The 13,328-nt window shown below is 39.6% G+C and overlaps 1 pseudogene; it reads left to right on the top strand.

Moving 5' to 3' along the window:
- The first annotated feature begins 10,919 nt into the window (after window positions 1–10,919).
- LOC139159510 (craniofacial development protein 2 pseudogene) lies at window positions 10,920–12,358 on the top strand (annotated as a pseudogene).
- The last annotated feature ends 970 nt before the right edge of the window (window positions 12,359–13,328 follow it).

Raw genomic sequence — 13,328 nt, 5'->3', positions numbered from 1 at the left:
AACCTTCTATGCAAAACCTTAATCAATACGAGGTTTGTCATGGATCCTATGAATTTGCTGCTCTATGTGGAAGAGACATGATCTCCATGATAAACCAGACACTGTGTTAACATTTGAGCTTTGTTTTAATCTCCTTTTTTCCTGATGAGATGCTTGTGATGAAGCCCATGAATATTAAAGCCGAATTACTGCAGTACTTGAAGCCTAAACTGAAAGTTCAAGAGAATTATTTTTGTTGAATCATGACAACAAACCTGTTTCTAGAAAACAAATGGACAAACTGTTAAATTTAAATTAAACAATTAGCCTTTTCTGATTTTTTGCCCATTTTTAACCTGTAAATTTTAACCTTGTTTGAATTTAGTTTTTAAACATGCTTTTAGAAATGTTTTAGATTGTTATACAGTGATCCCTCTATTATTGCGAGGGTTCCGTTCCAAGACCCCTCGCGATAATCGATTTTTCGCGATGTAGGGTTGCGGAAGTAAAGACACCATCTGCGCATGCACACCCTTTTTTCTATGGCCGCGCATGCGTAGATGGTGGAGTTTGCGTTCCCCGCCGCCCACGCAAAGGGGAAACCCCGATTCGGCTCCTCGCTGCTGCTGCGCTACTGAGCAGATCAGCTGCTGGGCGGCCGAAGGAACCTTCCCTGGGTCTTCCCCCTCTTGCTGGCGGGCTGGCGAGCGGCGGGCATCAGCGAGGAGCCGGGGTTTCCCCTTTGCGTGGGCGGCCGGGAAGACCCAGTTTGGGGGTTCGGGGGGTGCTGGGAAGCCCCCCAGGCCGGCTGCGACCTTTTAAAACAGCCGCGCCGCTTCCCAGCTGAGTCCTGAAGCCAAATGCGGAAGTTCGTCTTTGGCGTTTGGCTTCAGGAGTCAGCTGGGAAGCGGCGTGGCTGTTTTAAAAGGTCGCAGCCGGCCTGGGGGGCTTCCCAGCACCCCCAAACCCGGGTTGGGGGTTCGGGGGGGTGCTGGGAAGCCCCCCAGGCCATCTGCGACCTTTTAAAACAGCCGCGCCGCTTCCCAGCTGACTCCCGAAGCTAAACCCGGAAGTGGGGGGTTTTTTAATTAATATTTTTTTAAAAATCGCGATATAGCGTTTCGCGAAGATCGAGATCGCGAAACTCGAGGGATCACTGTATTATGTTGTTTGAAAACCTCCCAAGTAAACCTCACTTAGGTGTGTTGGGCAGTGTTGAAATGTAATCAATCAATAAATGAAATCTTTTTATTTTTAAAAAAATGGAGAAATTTTTTTAAAAAAGAAAAAATGCTTTTTCCATCTGTTATAGACTATGTGGAAAGTAGTCTTTGCATCTTCCTTTCTTGCACACTTGCTCTTCATTTGTTTGCATTGTTGATAAGTTTTTAATAAAAGTCTAAATTGTTTTTTAAAAAAGGAGCCACACACTTGAACAACATCTGAGTAATTCCTATGGAGAATGCAGAATGAAGAATGCTCCTTTTGCACAACGTACGATAAATCTACACAGACAAGTCAATGAAATTGGCTTCAAAACAAATTATTTTCAGTTTAATTCAGAATGATGACTCTTTTTTCCATTGTAAATACTAGTCCTGTCATGGCTCTAGTAAAGCCGGGGAAAGACCCTGAGGAACTTTTCTTAAACTTCTCAGAGAAAGGTAGAAACCATATACAATAAAGTTGTAATAGAAGTTCTCTAAGGTCCTTTCCAACCCTATTCCTCTATGTTCTGTGTTCTAGATATGGTCCTATGTTTGTTAACTGCTTGAGTTCTGTCTAACATCTAACCTGGGATTGAAGACTGGAGAAAAGAACCATAACTTTCTCCAAAGGTCTTACCATTATGGGGGGCTCAACATTGAGAGCCAAACTATTTACAGTTTTTAAGCTTAAAATCAACACATGGGACTTTTATTGAGAAAGCAGCTGAATCAATACAGATCTTCAAGACTGACACAATCCTGGTTTTTTTTTAAATCAGAAGAAGTTGATGGAGTTCCATAAAGAACACTTTTAATATTATCAAGGATTAACCAGGTGTCATGGGCAGAAGGATGGTGGGAATCTGAGCCATTTATGGGGAAGCTGTAGTCAGTATTTGACAGGAAACACAGACAAATAAGCTCATTCTACTTTATTGTAAAACTATATTAATCTTCTAAGTTATCCTGCTGTCACCTTTGCAGCAGATAAGGAAGATCTCTATTTAAAGCCTCTTGCTTCACCCACTATGCAAATGTGTGCTATCCTCCCTCTTATCTGATTATTCCTTAGGTTGCATCTCTTCACCCAATCTCTCAAGATCATACACACGTACCTTACACAGGATCACTAGATCATTAATGCTCCAGTTTTCCTTAATTTCTAAATGACTTTTTGGTACCCTTAATCATAATCACAAAAGCAACGCGAGAAAATATTATTTTACTGAAAGAGTAGTAGATCCTTGGAACAAACTTCCTGCAGACGTGGTTGGTAAATCCACAATAACTGAATTTAAACATGCCTGGGATAAACATATATCCATTGTAAGATAAAATACAGGAAATAGTATAAGGGCAGACTAGATGGGCCATAAGATCTTTTTCTGCCTTCAGTCTTCTATGTTTCTATGTTTCTATAATATCCTTCTGAACTAAACTGCTGTATAGAGGTTGGGAGTGGGAGCTACAGCATTGCAGTGGTTCTGTTCCTGTAGTTAATTGATGGTGATAAGGGATAACCTTTATTCCAAAGTCCCTGGTTTGTAGTGTAGCACAAAAGGCTCAACAGTCTTGCCCTCCTGTTTAACATTTACATGGAGTTGTGGATGAAGTAATCTGTTGACATGGAGTCGTGTATCATCAATATGTGGGTGATGCAAAGTAGTCCTTCAGAACCCATGTAGACCAAATATAACTGTCAAATCTATTCAGTGTCTGAAAGCTAATGGAGCTTGGATGGAGAAGAGCAAGCTTAAACTCATTTCAGGCAAAACTGAGTGGGTATAATTCATGATCTTTCCAGTGTTGAAGACTTTCCATTTTTAGTTCTGAATGAGGTTAACTTCCCCAGATAGAATTTGTGCACAATTTGGAGGTCTACAGCCTTGGTGGTGCAGTGGTTAGAGTATTGCAAGATACTTCTGCTGATCCCCCGATGCCAGAAGTTTGGCAGATCGAATCTCAGTAGGCTCAAGGTTGACTCAGCCTTCCATCTTTCCAAAATGAGGACCCAGATTGTTGGGGGCAATAGGCTTACTCTCTGTAAACCACTTAGAGAGGGCTGTAAAGCACTGTGAAGTGGTATATAAGTCTAAATGCTAAAATGCTAATGTTATTCCTGAGTCAGAGCTTAAGAATAGATGGCAGCTGTGGCCAGGAAAGCCTTTGCACAGATTCATCTAATAGTAATTAGGACCCTTTTAGGGGATCATCTAATACTAATTAGGATCCATACTAATAGGACCCTTTTCTGGACAGATCTGTGATTCCCTTCTCATGGCCACCGATATCTTCATCACCTCATGTGTGGTCAATTGCAGTGTGCTCTCAAGGGGGATGCCCTTGAAGACCATTTAAAAGCCACAGCTCTTATAGGAATAGTCTGGAACATCCATGAAACACTTCTGCTACACTGATTGTTTCAAATTGCTGGTTATGACCTATAACAGTCCAGGGGTGTCAAACTGGCAGCCTGTGGGCCGGATACATCATGCTCAAGCCACACCCACCCTGGCTCCACAAAGACAAAAAAGTTGTGATATATCATGTGATGCAACATGATGTAATCGAGTTTGACATCCGTGTATAATACCCTTCAGGTTATAGGATAAATAACTCGTTATCTGAGGAACCGTTATTCTTCCATTGTTTTTGCCTTTTCCATAAGATGTGATAAGTTGGGCTGCCTTCATATTGTATTTATAATCAAACAACAAAATCTGAACAGGTCTAGGAAATATGCTTTTTTTTGTTGTTGTAGCATCTGTCTTCCAGAGCAGCCTCTCCCTGGAAGTTTGAACCCTGTCATATCTTAAGTAAGCCTTGAAAACCACCTGCCAACTCGCAAAATTCCCCTGGCCTGCTCTGGAGTTGCTATAGGGGGGGAGGAAACTAGCAAAAAGGCACAACAGCCCAAGACAGAAGCACATTCCACAATTATCTCAATCAAGGCTGTTGCCAGGGTTACATACAACTGTGAGGGACGTGAATTCTATAACCCACAAAACTGCTCTCTAGGGGGAATGTGATAACAGAGGATGGGGAAACAGGATGGGGAAAAACACAGTCTTACTGGAACGTAAATTACATAGAGACAATTGGACAGGGGATGGAAGGCACACTGGTGCACTTATGCACGCCCCTTACTGACCTCTAAGGCAGTGATTTTCAACCTTTATTGAGCCATGGCACATTTTTTACATTTACAAAATCCTGGGGCACACCACCAACCAAAGTGGCACAAAATGACACTCTAACACAGTTGAGGCTGAGGCTTCATCTATTGGTGGCAACATTTACCTCCAGTCCTGACCAGGATTAGAAATCGAGACCATGGGGAGGAGTAGCAGCTTCAACTACTTGCCGTGGCCACACAATGACAAATGTGTGGCAGCCCGAGCGGGGACTTTTCTGGGTGTGGATGAGAGACGGCCTGCTATTGGTTCATCGCTGGTGGACAGGATGAATCCTAGAAGGTGATTGGTCAGTGAGCGTTCCCTGTGCCTCCACTCTTCCTGTCGCTGATAGCTGGAGAGATGTGAGGTAAATGTTTATGTTCAGATGAAGGCGGCTGGCGGTGGGCTGAATAAATGGCCTCCGCGGGCCATATCCGACACGCAGGTCGTAGTTTGAGAACCCATGTTTAATTTCCCCATGGCACACCTGACCATGTCTCATGGCACACTAGTGTGCCACGGCACACTGGTTGAAAAACACTGCTCTAAGGAACCTGGGGAGGTCAATCGTGGATAGTCTAAGGGAAAAATGTTGGAGGTTAGGGGTTGACACTACTGAGTCAGGTAATGAGTTCCACGCTTCAACAACTCGGTTGCTGAAGTCATATTTTTTTACAGTCAAGTTTGGAGCGGTTAATATTAAGTTTGAATCTGTTGCGTGCTCTTGTGTTGTTGCGGTTGAAGCTGAAGTAGTCATTGACAGGTAGAACGTTGCAGCATATGATCTTGTGGGCAATACTTAGATCATGTTTTAGGCGACGTAGTTCTAAGCTTTCTAGACCTAGGATTGATAGTCTGCTTTCGTAGGGTATTCTGTTTTGAGTGGAGGAGTGAAGGGCTCTTCTGGTGAAGTATCTTTGGACATTTTCAAGGGTGTTGATGTCCAAGATGTGGTATGGGTTCCAGACAGATGAACTGTATTCAAGGATGGGTCTGGCAAAAGTTTTGTAGGCTCTGGTGAGTAGTGTGAGATTGCCAGAGCAGAAGCTGCGTAGGATCAGGTTAACAACTCTAGAAGCCTTTTTGGCGATATTGTTGCAGTGCGCTTTGGCACTTAGATATTAGTATTCCAAGGTCTTTTACTGAGTGGGGGTTGGCTGTGAGATTTTGTTTATTCACTTGGGAACATGCCAACATGAAGCTCCTAATAAATAACTGGATTTATTTTGAAGCTTGGTTTGAGACTCATGATATAATTAAGGAACCCATCAGAGCCCTGACACCACCTTTTCCCCAAGTCCTAAAATAGGGCTAATCAGCCAGAAGGATAAGATTAATTAGTCTTCTGTAGTGTCCCTTTGCATTCTTCCATTCAACCTAACAGCCTCTATTGTTTTATTTCACTCAAACATACCACAAGATAATATTAAATATATCTTTCCCATATTATATATTTCATTTGGCTATAAATCTGGACTTTCTCTAAGATTTTGATTCTGGACATGAGCTTTTGAGTGGGGTATTATCTATTAAATACCAGCAGAATAGTATTGCCCTGCCTACAGAATTATATTGGTATATATGCACCATTGCCAGGTTTAACTTGCTAAGTAAGTCTACATTGCTATAATTCTGCAATAATAAATAACCATTGTTATAATTCATTGCAGACCACGGATGGAATTACTCATTAAATATAACTCTTGTGTAGTTCAACATCAATTACTTTAAACAAGACCCTAGAGTTTTCGGGGCCTCATTCTGAAAAAAGTTTAGCTTAGTTGTTGATAATTCAGAGAGGACTACAGGGCTCAACATTGGGCCAGATCAAGTATTTAATCTGCAATTACAGTTTTATTTTAATTGAAAAACTTTTTAATTAGGCCCAAAGGACTTTTATGTTACTTTCTTAATTGGCCTCTAATGTCCCATTTTAAAATAATTTTAGATGACACAACTAAGAGGATTAACTTTTGAAATGTTGGCCAATAGAGAGTGCTGTCACCATTCTAATGCATAATTTAGATGTCACAAATCTTGCCTTTAATTAGGCTGGTCCTACTATTAAACTATTGGTATTTTACAAGATGTGACTCAAAGCATGTGCAAATTTGACACTGTCGTCAAACCCAGAATTTAAAAATACTGTTTACAGCAAACCGTTTCCTTTTGCAACCAAAATTGATACCCTCATGTACTAGAAGAAATTGTTGTAAAAAGGATCCCAGTTTGAAGATAAGTAGTGTGCCTTCAATACTTCCTTTAATTAAAAAATAGCTGGACCAGAGCATTCCAATATATGGCAACCAAAAACTATGAGCAAAGAAATTATTGAAAGAGACTCATTAGTTTCCTTCCTTTCCATTTATTGGAGTGTATTTCAGAGACCAGAACTCCCTTTACAGGTTGCAAAGGAGAGGCAATAATTTCCATCCTGTCCTCTGCCCCATTTCGATCCTGAAATATTTTCTCTATTCCCAAATGAAGTGATACCTATGCAAAAGGTGCCTCTTCTTAACACACAAGTATGAATGCCACATTTTGTAAATTTCTCCCACTATACTATAATAAGAAACCTCAAAACTGTTGCCTTTGTCATAGCAAAAGTCTAGATACTTCTCTTTTTATTTATTCCTTTTGCTGAACACAGAATGAAGTCAAGCATTTCTTAATTAAGTGTTGTACCTTGTGATTCTTGACAAATGTATATTTTCTTTTATCTACACTGAGAGCATATGCACCAAAGATAAATTCCTTTTGTGTTCAATCACACTTGGCTAATAAAGAATTCTATTCTTTTCTATTCTATTCTGTTCTGTTCTGTTCTGCTCTGTTCTATATATATAAAAGCAAAAACCACTCACGCATTAACATAAATATAAATATAAATATCTGTAGTTATGAAAACCTTTGAAAGGCTAGTGCTGTCTCACTTGAAAACCATCATCGATCCACTGTTAGACCCTATGCAATTTGCATACTGAGCAAACAGACCAACAGATGATACTTTTAATATGGCTCTGCACTACATCCTACAACATCTTGAATCTCCAAAGACTTATGCAAGGGTCCTCTTCGTAGACTTTAGTTCAGCATTCAATGCCGTCATTCCAGAAGCTCTTCTAACTAAATTAAACCAGCTAGTGATACCTGAATACACAAACAGAAAGCAGCAGGTGAAGCTAAGCAGAATCACATCGATTACAATTAGAAACCCCACACACACACTGTGTGCTCTCTCCACTTCTCTTCTTCTATATGCCAATGACTGCATTCAGCTCCTACCCTTCAAAATGTCGCTATAGAGCATTGCACACCAGAACACACTAGACACAAGCTCAGCCATCACTCTGCTAAACAAATAATTCCCTCAACACTGTCATACTATTTATTAAGTCTACACTACTATTAATCTTCTTACCGTTCCCATCTTCCATATCCTCCCAATAATAACTGTATGACTGCAACTTTGTTGCTTCTATCCTTATGATTTATATTGACTGGTTCTTAATATGATTGGATTGCTTATTTGTACCCTATGACTATCATTAAGTGTTGTACCTTATGATTCTTGACGAATGTATCTTTACTTTTATGTACACTGAGAGCATATGAACCAAGACAAATTCCTTTTGTGTCCAATCACACTTGGCCAATAAAATTCTATTCTATGCTATGCTAATTATATAATTTGCTAGTAAAATTACACTGCATGAAAGATCCAACACCATATTAAATTAACAATTATAAAATATTTTTTATGTTGATTCTATCACTAAACGTTGAAACTGACTTTTTTTCTCTTTGTCTATAGATCTACAGTATGTAATGATAATTAGTTAGAATAATATGCAATTATTCTCAATGTAATATAATATAAAATGCTAGTAGAAGAGAAGTTTGATAGATCAGAGATGACAAGAACTCATAGATACAGTGACTGACAGACTATCTAAGTAAAATATGTCCATTGGATCATAATGAATTGGAACTGACTGAACAACTCAACATAATCAATAGCAATCAGATAAATTACTATTACTGTTGTCCTATTCCTATATATCTGCTAGAATTCAGGAGCTATTGATCATTATGCCCTGTCCTCACGGAGTATTTTAGCACCTATCTTTGGGTATTTTTAGGGCATGGGTGTCAAATGCATGGCCCGCAGGTAGGATACGTCACATGCTGGCCACCCCCACCCCCATTTTAGCGAAGGGGAGAAGTCACAATACGTCATGTGATGACAACATTCCACCACGAGTTTAACACCCCTATTTTAGGGGAATCCTACAGGTTGGAGGGATTTTTCTGTAAACTTCAATGCCCAGTCAACAAACATCTCTGTGAGTACAATGTGCTGCACACTATTTTGACTAAGTAAATATCAACTGTGAACTTGGTTCAGTATTGATGAGCTAATGTTTGTGTTCAAATAATTACAGTTTAACAAATTAGTTTGAGATATTTAAGATATTGTTTCTTTTGATGTCACACTAATCAAGTCAATTATAATCATAAAAATTATAATTATTATAATATAATTATAATAAGAGATCATAAGAATAAACTGTAAATGAAAGAAAGATTGCTGGTAACCTTACAACCTTGTCTTACAATGTATCCGGAGAGGGATGGCATATAAATCAATCAATCAAACAAACAAACAATGGGGAAAATAAAGTTAAAAACAACTGTAGCTGTATCTCTTTTATATCTTGTATCTCTTGTATCTCTTTTATAGATAGACTGTTACCATTTTACCAAAAGGAGAAGTAGTGTGGCTTTGCAAGTGAGAAATTATCCATTGTCTCCCTGAAGTTTTGTAAGAAATCTAACCAATTTGGAATGCGAAAGCGATTCTAGAAAAGAAGAGTAAATACAAAGAGAGATGAATTATTTTTTGGGTTTGTTTAGGCAGAGTTTGCAAGCAAATAATAGGGCTCATAAGCAAGATTCAAGTCCGACAAGTTTCTGCTTGACTCAGTCCTATATATATGCTCCCTCACTCCCTTATCCATACCCTTATCTTGAGATTTGGGAGGGAGTCATCTGGGAGTGACAATCTACTTTTCCCAGGGCTTCGGGAGATAGTATTTCCAGATCAAATTTCGGATTACCAAGTCAAGAATTTCCAAAAGAAAAATTGCACTCACAAGATCATTGTAGGAAGACGTTTCAAGATAGAAATGATCCAACAAACATCATTTTCTCTTCACAGATTTTGGAAGCAGTTCTCTTATTCTCATCTCGAGGGAGAAAGCCATTACTCAAGCTTTGGCAAAGCCTTATCCCAGTTTTGGGAAGCAATTTTTGTTTCCTTCTCTCTTCATCCACAAAGATGAACCTTGGAATTTAAGACTTGTGAGTGGCGGTAATGGAAATGAAGAGGTGACAAAACTTTGCCAGTACCTTCAGATCTTTCAGAAAGTTCCCAAAAAATAGTCGCCCACGTTAAGTAAGATAAGAAGATAATAACAATGCATATGGTGTGGAAAAATACAGAATTGCTCTAATGGTATTGAAGTTCAAAATCCAATGAAAAGGATTAGCAATAGTTTCAGATTATAATAAAGGATAAAACTGGATTTTGTCCCATGTCACTTCCTGGATTCTAAACAGTTATTCTTACATGTTCAGAGCTTTTGCATCTTGCTATTATCTCAACCAAACAATTGTTGTTCTCCAACCTTCATTTAATGGATTCACCAAACCTCTAGTGGGTTTTGGATAATTTTGTTTGTAACCTGAATAGCAGATGAGTGAAGTTAGTTGTTGAAAATATTGCCTATGAATAAAGTTGCATTTCTGGGTTTTTTTTGCATGGTAGATATAACATCGAGAACAGAAATTTGAACAGAAAAGGTGTCTATACCTAAAATATGGAAGAACCAGCTAGGGGTGTTTTCTTTTTAATATCACTCTTACACAGGGTGTGCTATCCCCAGAGACAGAGATAGTTGGACTGTATTTAGCCATGTCTCTTTAAGATATTGCATTAGGGGAAATGTAGTGAAATTGCAGCTCTGGATAATGTAGTTCTACATGTGACCACATTTGTGTATTCCTATTGGCTCGGACTCGGGATGAGGGGTAATTGGAGAGAACATTCCAGAGGGTCTTTGTCTTCACCCACTAAGCTGGCCAGCATGTAGATTCTACACCTAGATCCTGGGTCAATTCAACCTCTTTTTACCTGCACAATGGGAAAGATTATACTGCAGAAGAGTCGCATCATAACTGTGAGTTATTGTGAGAATGCCTGTAATAAAATGATCTGTGATATCTCTTTGTGCTGAGTTACCTGACTGGGAAAAGTTGATTTGTACCAGAACACTAGGATGCAGCTAACACTGTTCTGATTTCAAACATCTGCAAGATTCGAATTTTAAAACATCTTTGAATTAGCCTTCCTTTCTCTAGCTCAATGAAGCAATGAGCTCTCCCATGCAGGGCTACCCAAGATGGATAGGACATAGCAGAGATCTCTGACAAAACGTGATCCACTGGAGAAGGAAATGGCAACCCACTCCAGTATCTTTGCCATGAAAACCCCATGGACAGTACAAAAAGGCAAAAAGATATGTTGCTGGAGCATGCGCCCCTCAAGCTAGAAGATGTCCAATATGCTACTGGGGAAGAGCAGAGGGCTACTACTATTAGTGCTAGAAAGAGTGAAGTGACTGGCCCAAAGCCAAAAGGATGCTCAGCTGTGGATGTATGTGGTGGTAAAAGGAAATTCCACTGCTGTAAAGATCTTTTTGTCCATAGGAAACTGAAATGTAAAATCCATGAATCAAGTCAAGATGGATGTGGTCAAACAAGAGATGACAAGACTGAACAGGAATGGGTGAATTTAATTCAGAAGAAATGGAGTAGCCTTCATAGTCAATAAAAGAGTAGGAAAAGCAATATTGGGATACAATCCCCCAAATGACTGAATGTTCTCAGTTCAAATCCAAGGCAAATCATTTAACATCACAGTAGTCCAAGTCTAAGCCCCAACTACTGGTGCTGAAGAGGATGAAACTGACCAGTTCTATGAAGCTCTACTGCACCTTATAGAAAGTGGTGAGTTCTAAATAAGATCACCACCAGTTCATGGAGCCGGGGTGGCGCAGCAGGTAGAGTGCTGTACTGCAGGCCACTGAAGCTGACTGTAGATATGAAGGTCAGCGGTTCAAATCTCATCACCGGCTCAAGGTTGACTCAGCCTTCCATCCTTCCAAGGTGGGTAAAATGAGGACCAGGATTGTGGGGGCAATATGCTGGCTCTGTTAAGAAGTGCTATTGCTAACATGTTGTAAGCTGCCCTGAGTCTAAGGAGAAGGGCGGCATAAAAATCAATCAATCAATCAAACAAACAAATAAACAAACAAACAAATAAATAAATGTGTGCATGTGACACTTCTGCACATGCTCAGAAGCTTCCCGAGCAAGTGAGCAGAGCCTCCCAATGCCGCCATCGGTTCTAAGAACCAGTCCAAACTGGAAGCAGTCCATTGCTGCTTACAGAACTAACACCAAAAAATGATGTCCATATCATCAAGGGGAATTGGAATGCTAAAGCAGGAAGCCAAAAGATAACTGGAATAATAGGCAATTTTGGTCTTGGAGTACAAAATGAAGCAGGGAACGGGATGATAGAGAATACAATTGTCATAGCAAACACTCTTTCAACAGCCCAAGAGATGACTCTACACCTGGACATCACCAGATGGTCAACACAGAAATTAGATTGACTATGTGCCTTGCATCCAGAGATGGAGCAGCTCTATACGGTCAGTAAAAACAAGACCAGGAACTGACTGTAGCTCAGATCATGAGTTGCTTGTTGCAAAATTTAGGCTTCAATTGAAGAAAGTTGGGGAAAGCACTAGGCCACTCAGGTATGTGACAAATAGATTTGAGGATTTAGATCTGATAGACAGAGTGCCTGAAGAACTATGGATGGAGGTTCACAACATTGTACAAGAATATACCCTACGAGACTAGACTTTCAATCCTGGGCTTAGAAAGCCTAGAACTAAGATGCCTTAAACAAAATTTAAGTATTGCCCACAAGATCATATGCTGTAACGTCCTGCCTCTTGGCGACTACTTCAGCTTCAGCCACAACAACACAAGAGCACACAACAGATTTAAACTTAATATTAAACTTAATAGCCACCCCGAGTCTTCGGAGAGGGGTGGCATACAAATCTAAGTAATAAATAAATAAATAAATAAATATTAACTGCTCCAAACTTGACTGTAAAAAATATGATTTCAGTAACCGAGTTGTCGAAGCGTGGAACTCATTACCGGACTCCATAGTGTCATCCCCAAACCCCCAACACTTTACCCTTGGATTATCCATGGTTGACCTATCCAGGTTCCTAAGAGGGGCGAGTACAAGTGCACTAGAGTGCCTTCCATCCCCTGTCCTATTGCTCTCCTATATCTCCTATACCTTTCTTCTATTCCTATATCTCTTCTTCTATTCTTTCATTGATATGTTCTATTCTTATATCTTTTCTATTCTTTCATAGATATATTTTACTATGAGTATCTCCTCTATAACCTTCATCATGTATTTTACTATGTGTATACCCACTAAAACCCTCAGTGTGTATTGGACAAAATCAATAAATAAAAATAAATAAATAAAAGTAAAAGAAGCAGCAACTAAAGCCATCCCAAAGGAAAAGAAATGCAAGAAAGCAAAATGGCTTTGAAAATAGGTGAGGGAAGAAGGGAAGTGAAAGGCAAGGGAGAAAGACAAAGAAATACCCAATTGAAACTGAATTCCAGAGAATAGCTAGAAGAGATAAGAATGCCCTCTTAAATAGAAGAAAACAATAGAATGGGAAGGACCAGAGATCTTTTCAAGAAAATTGGAGATATGAAGGGAATGTTTCATGTAAAGATGGGCATGAAAAAGGACCAAACTGGCAGAGGTCTAATAGAGGCAGAAGAGGTTAAG

Source organism: Erythrolamprus reginae, chromosome 2 (assembly GCF_031021105.1).
Source record: "Erythrolamprus reginae isolate rEryReg1 chromosome 2, rEryReg1.hap1, whole genome shotgun sequence".
NCBI lineage: Eukaryota > Metazoa > Chordata > Lepidosauria > Squamata > Dipsadidae > Erythrolamprus > Erythrolamprus reginae.
Note: the sequence above shows the minus strand (reverse complement) of the source record. Positions and strands in the feature narration are given on the sequence as shown.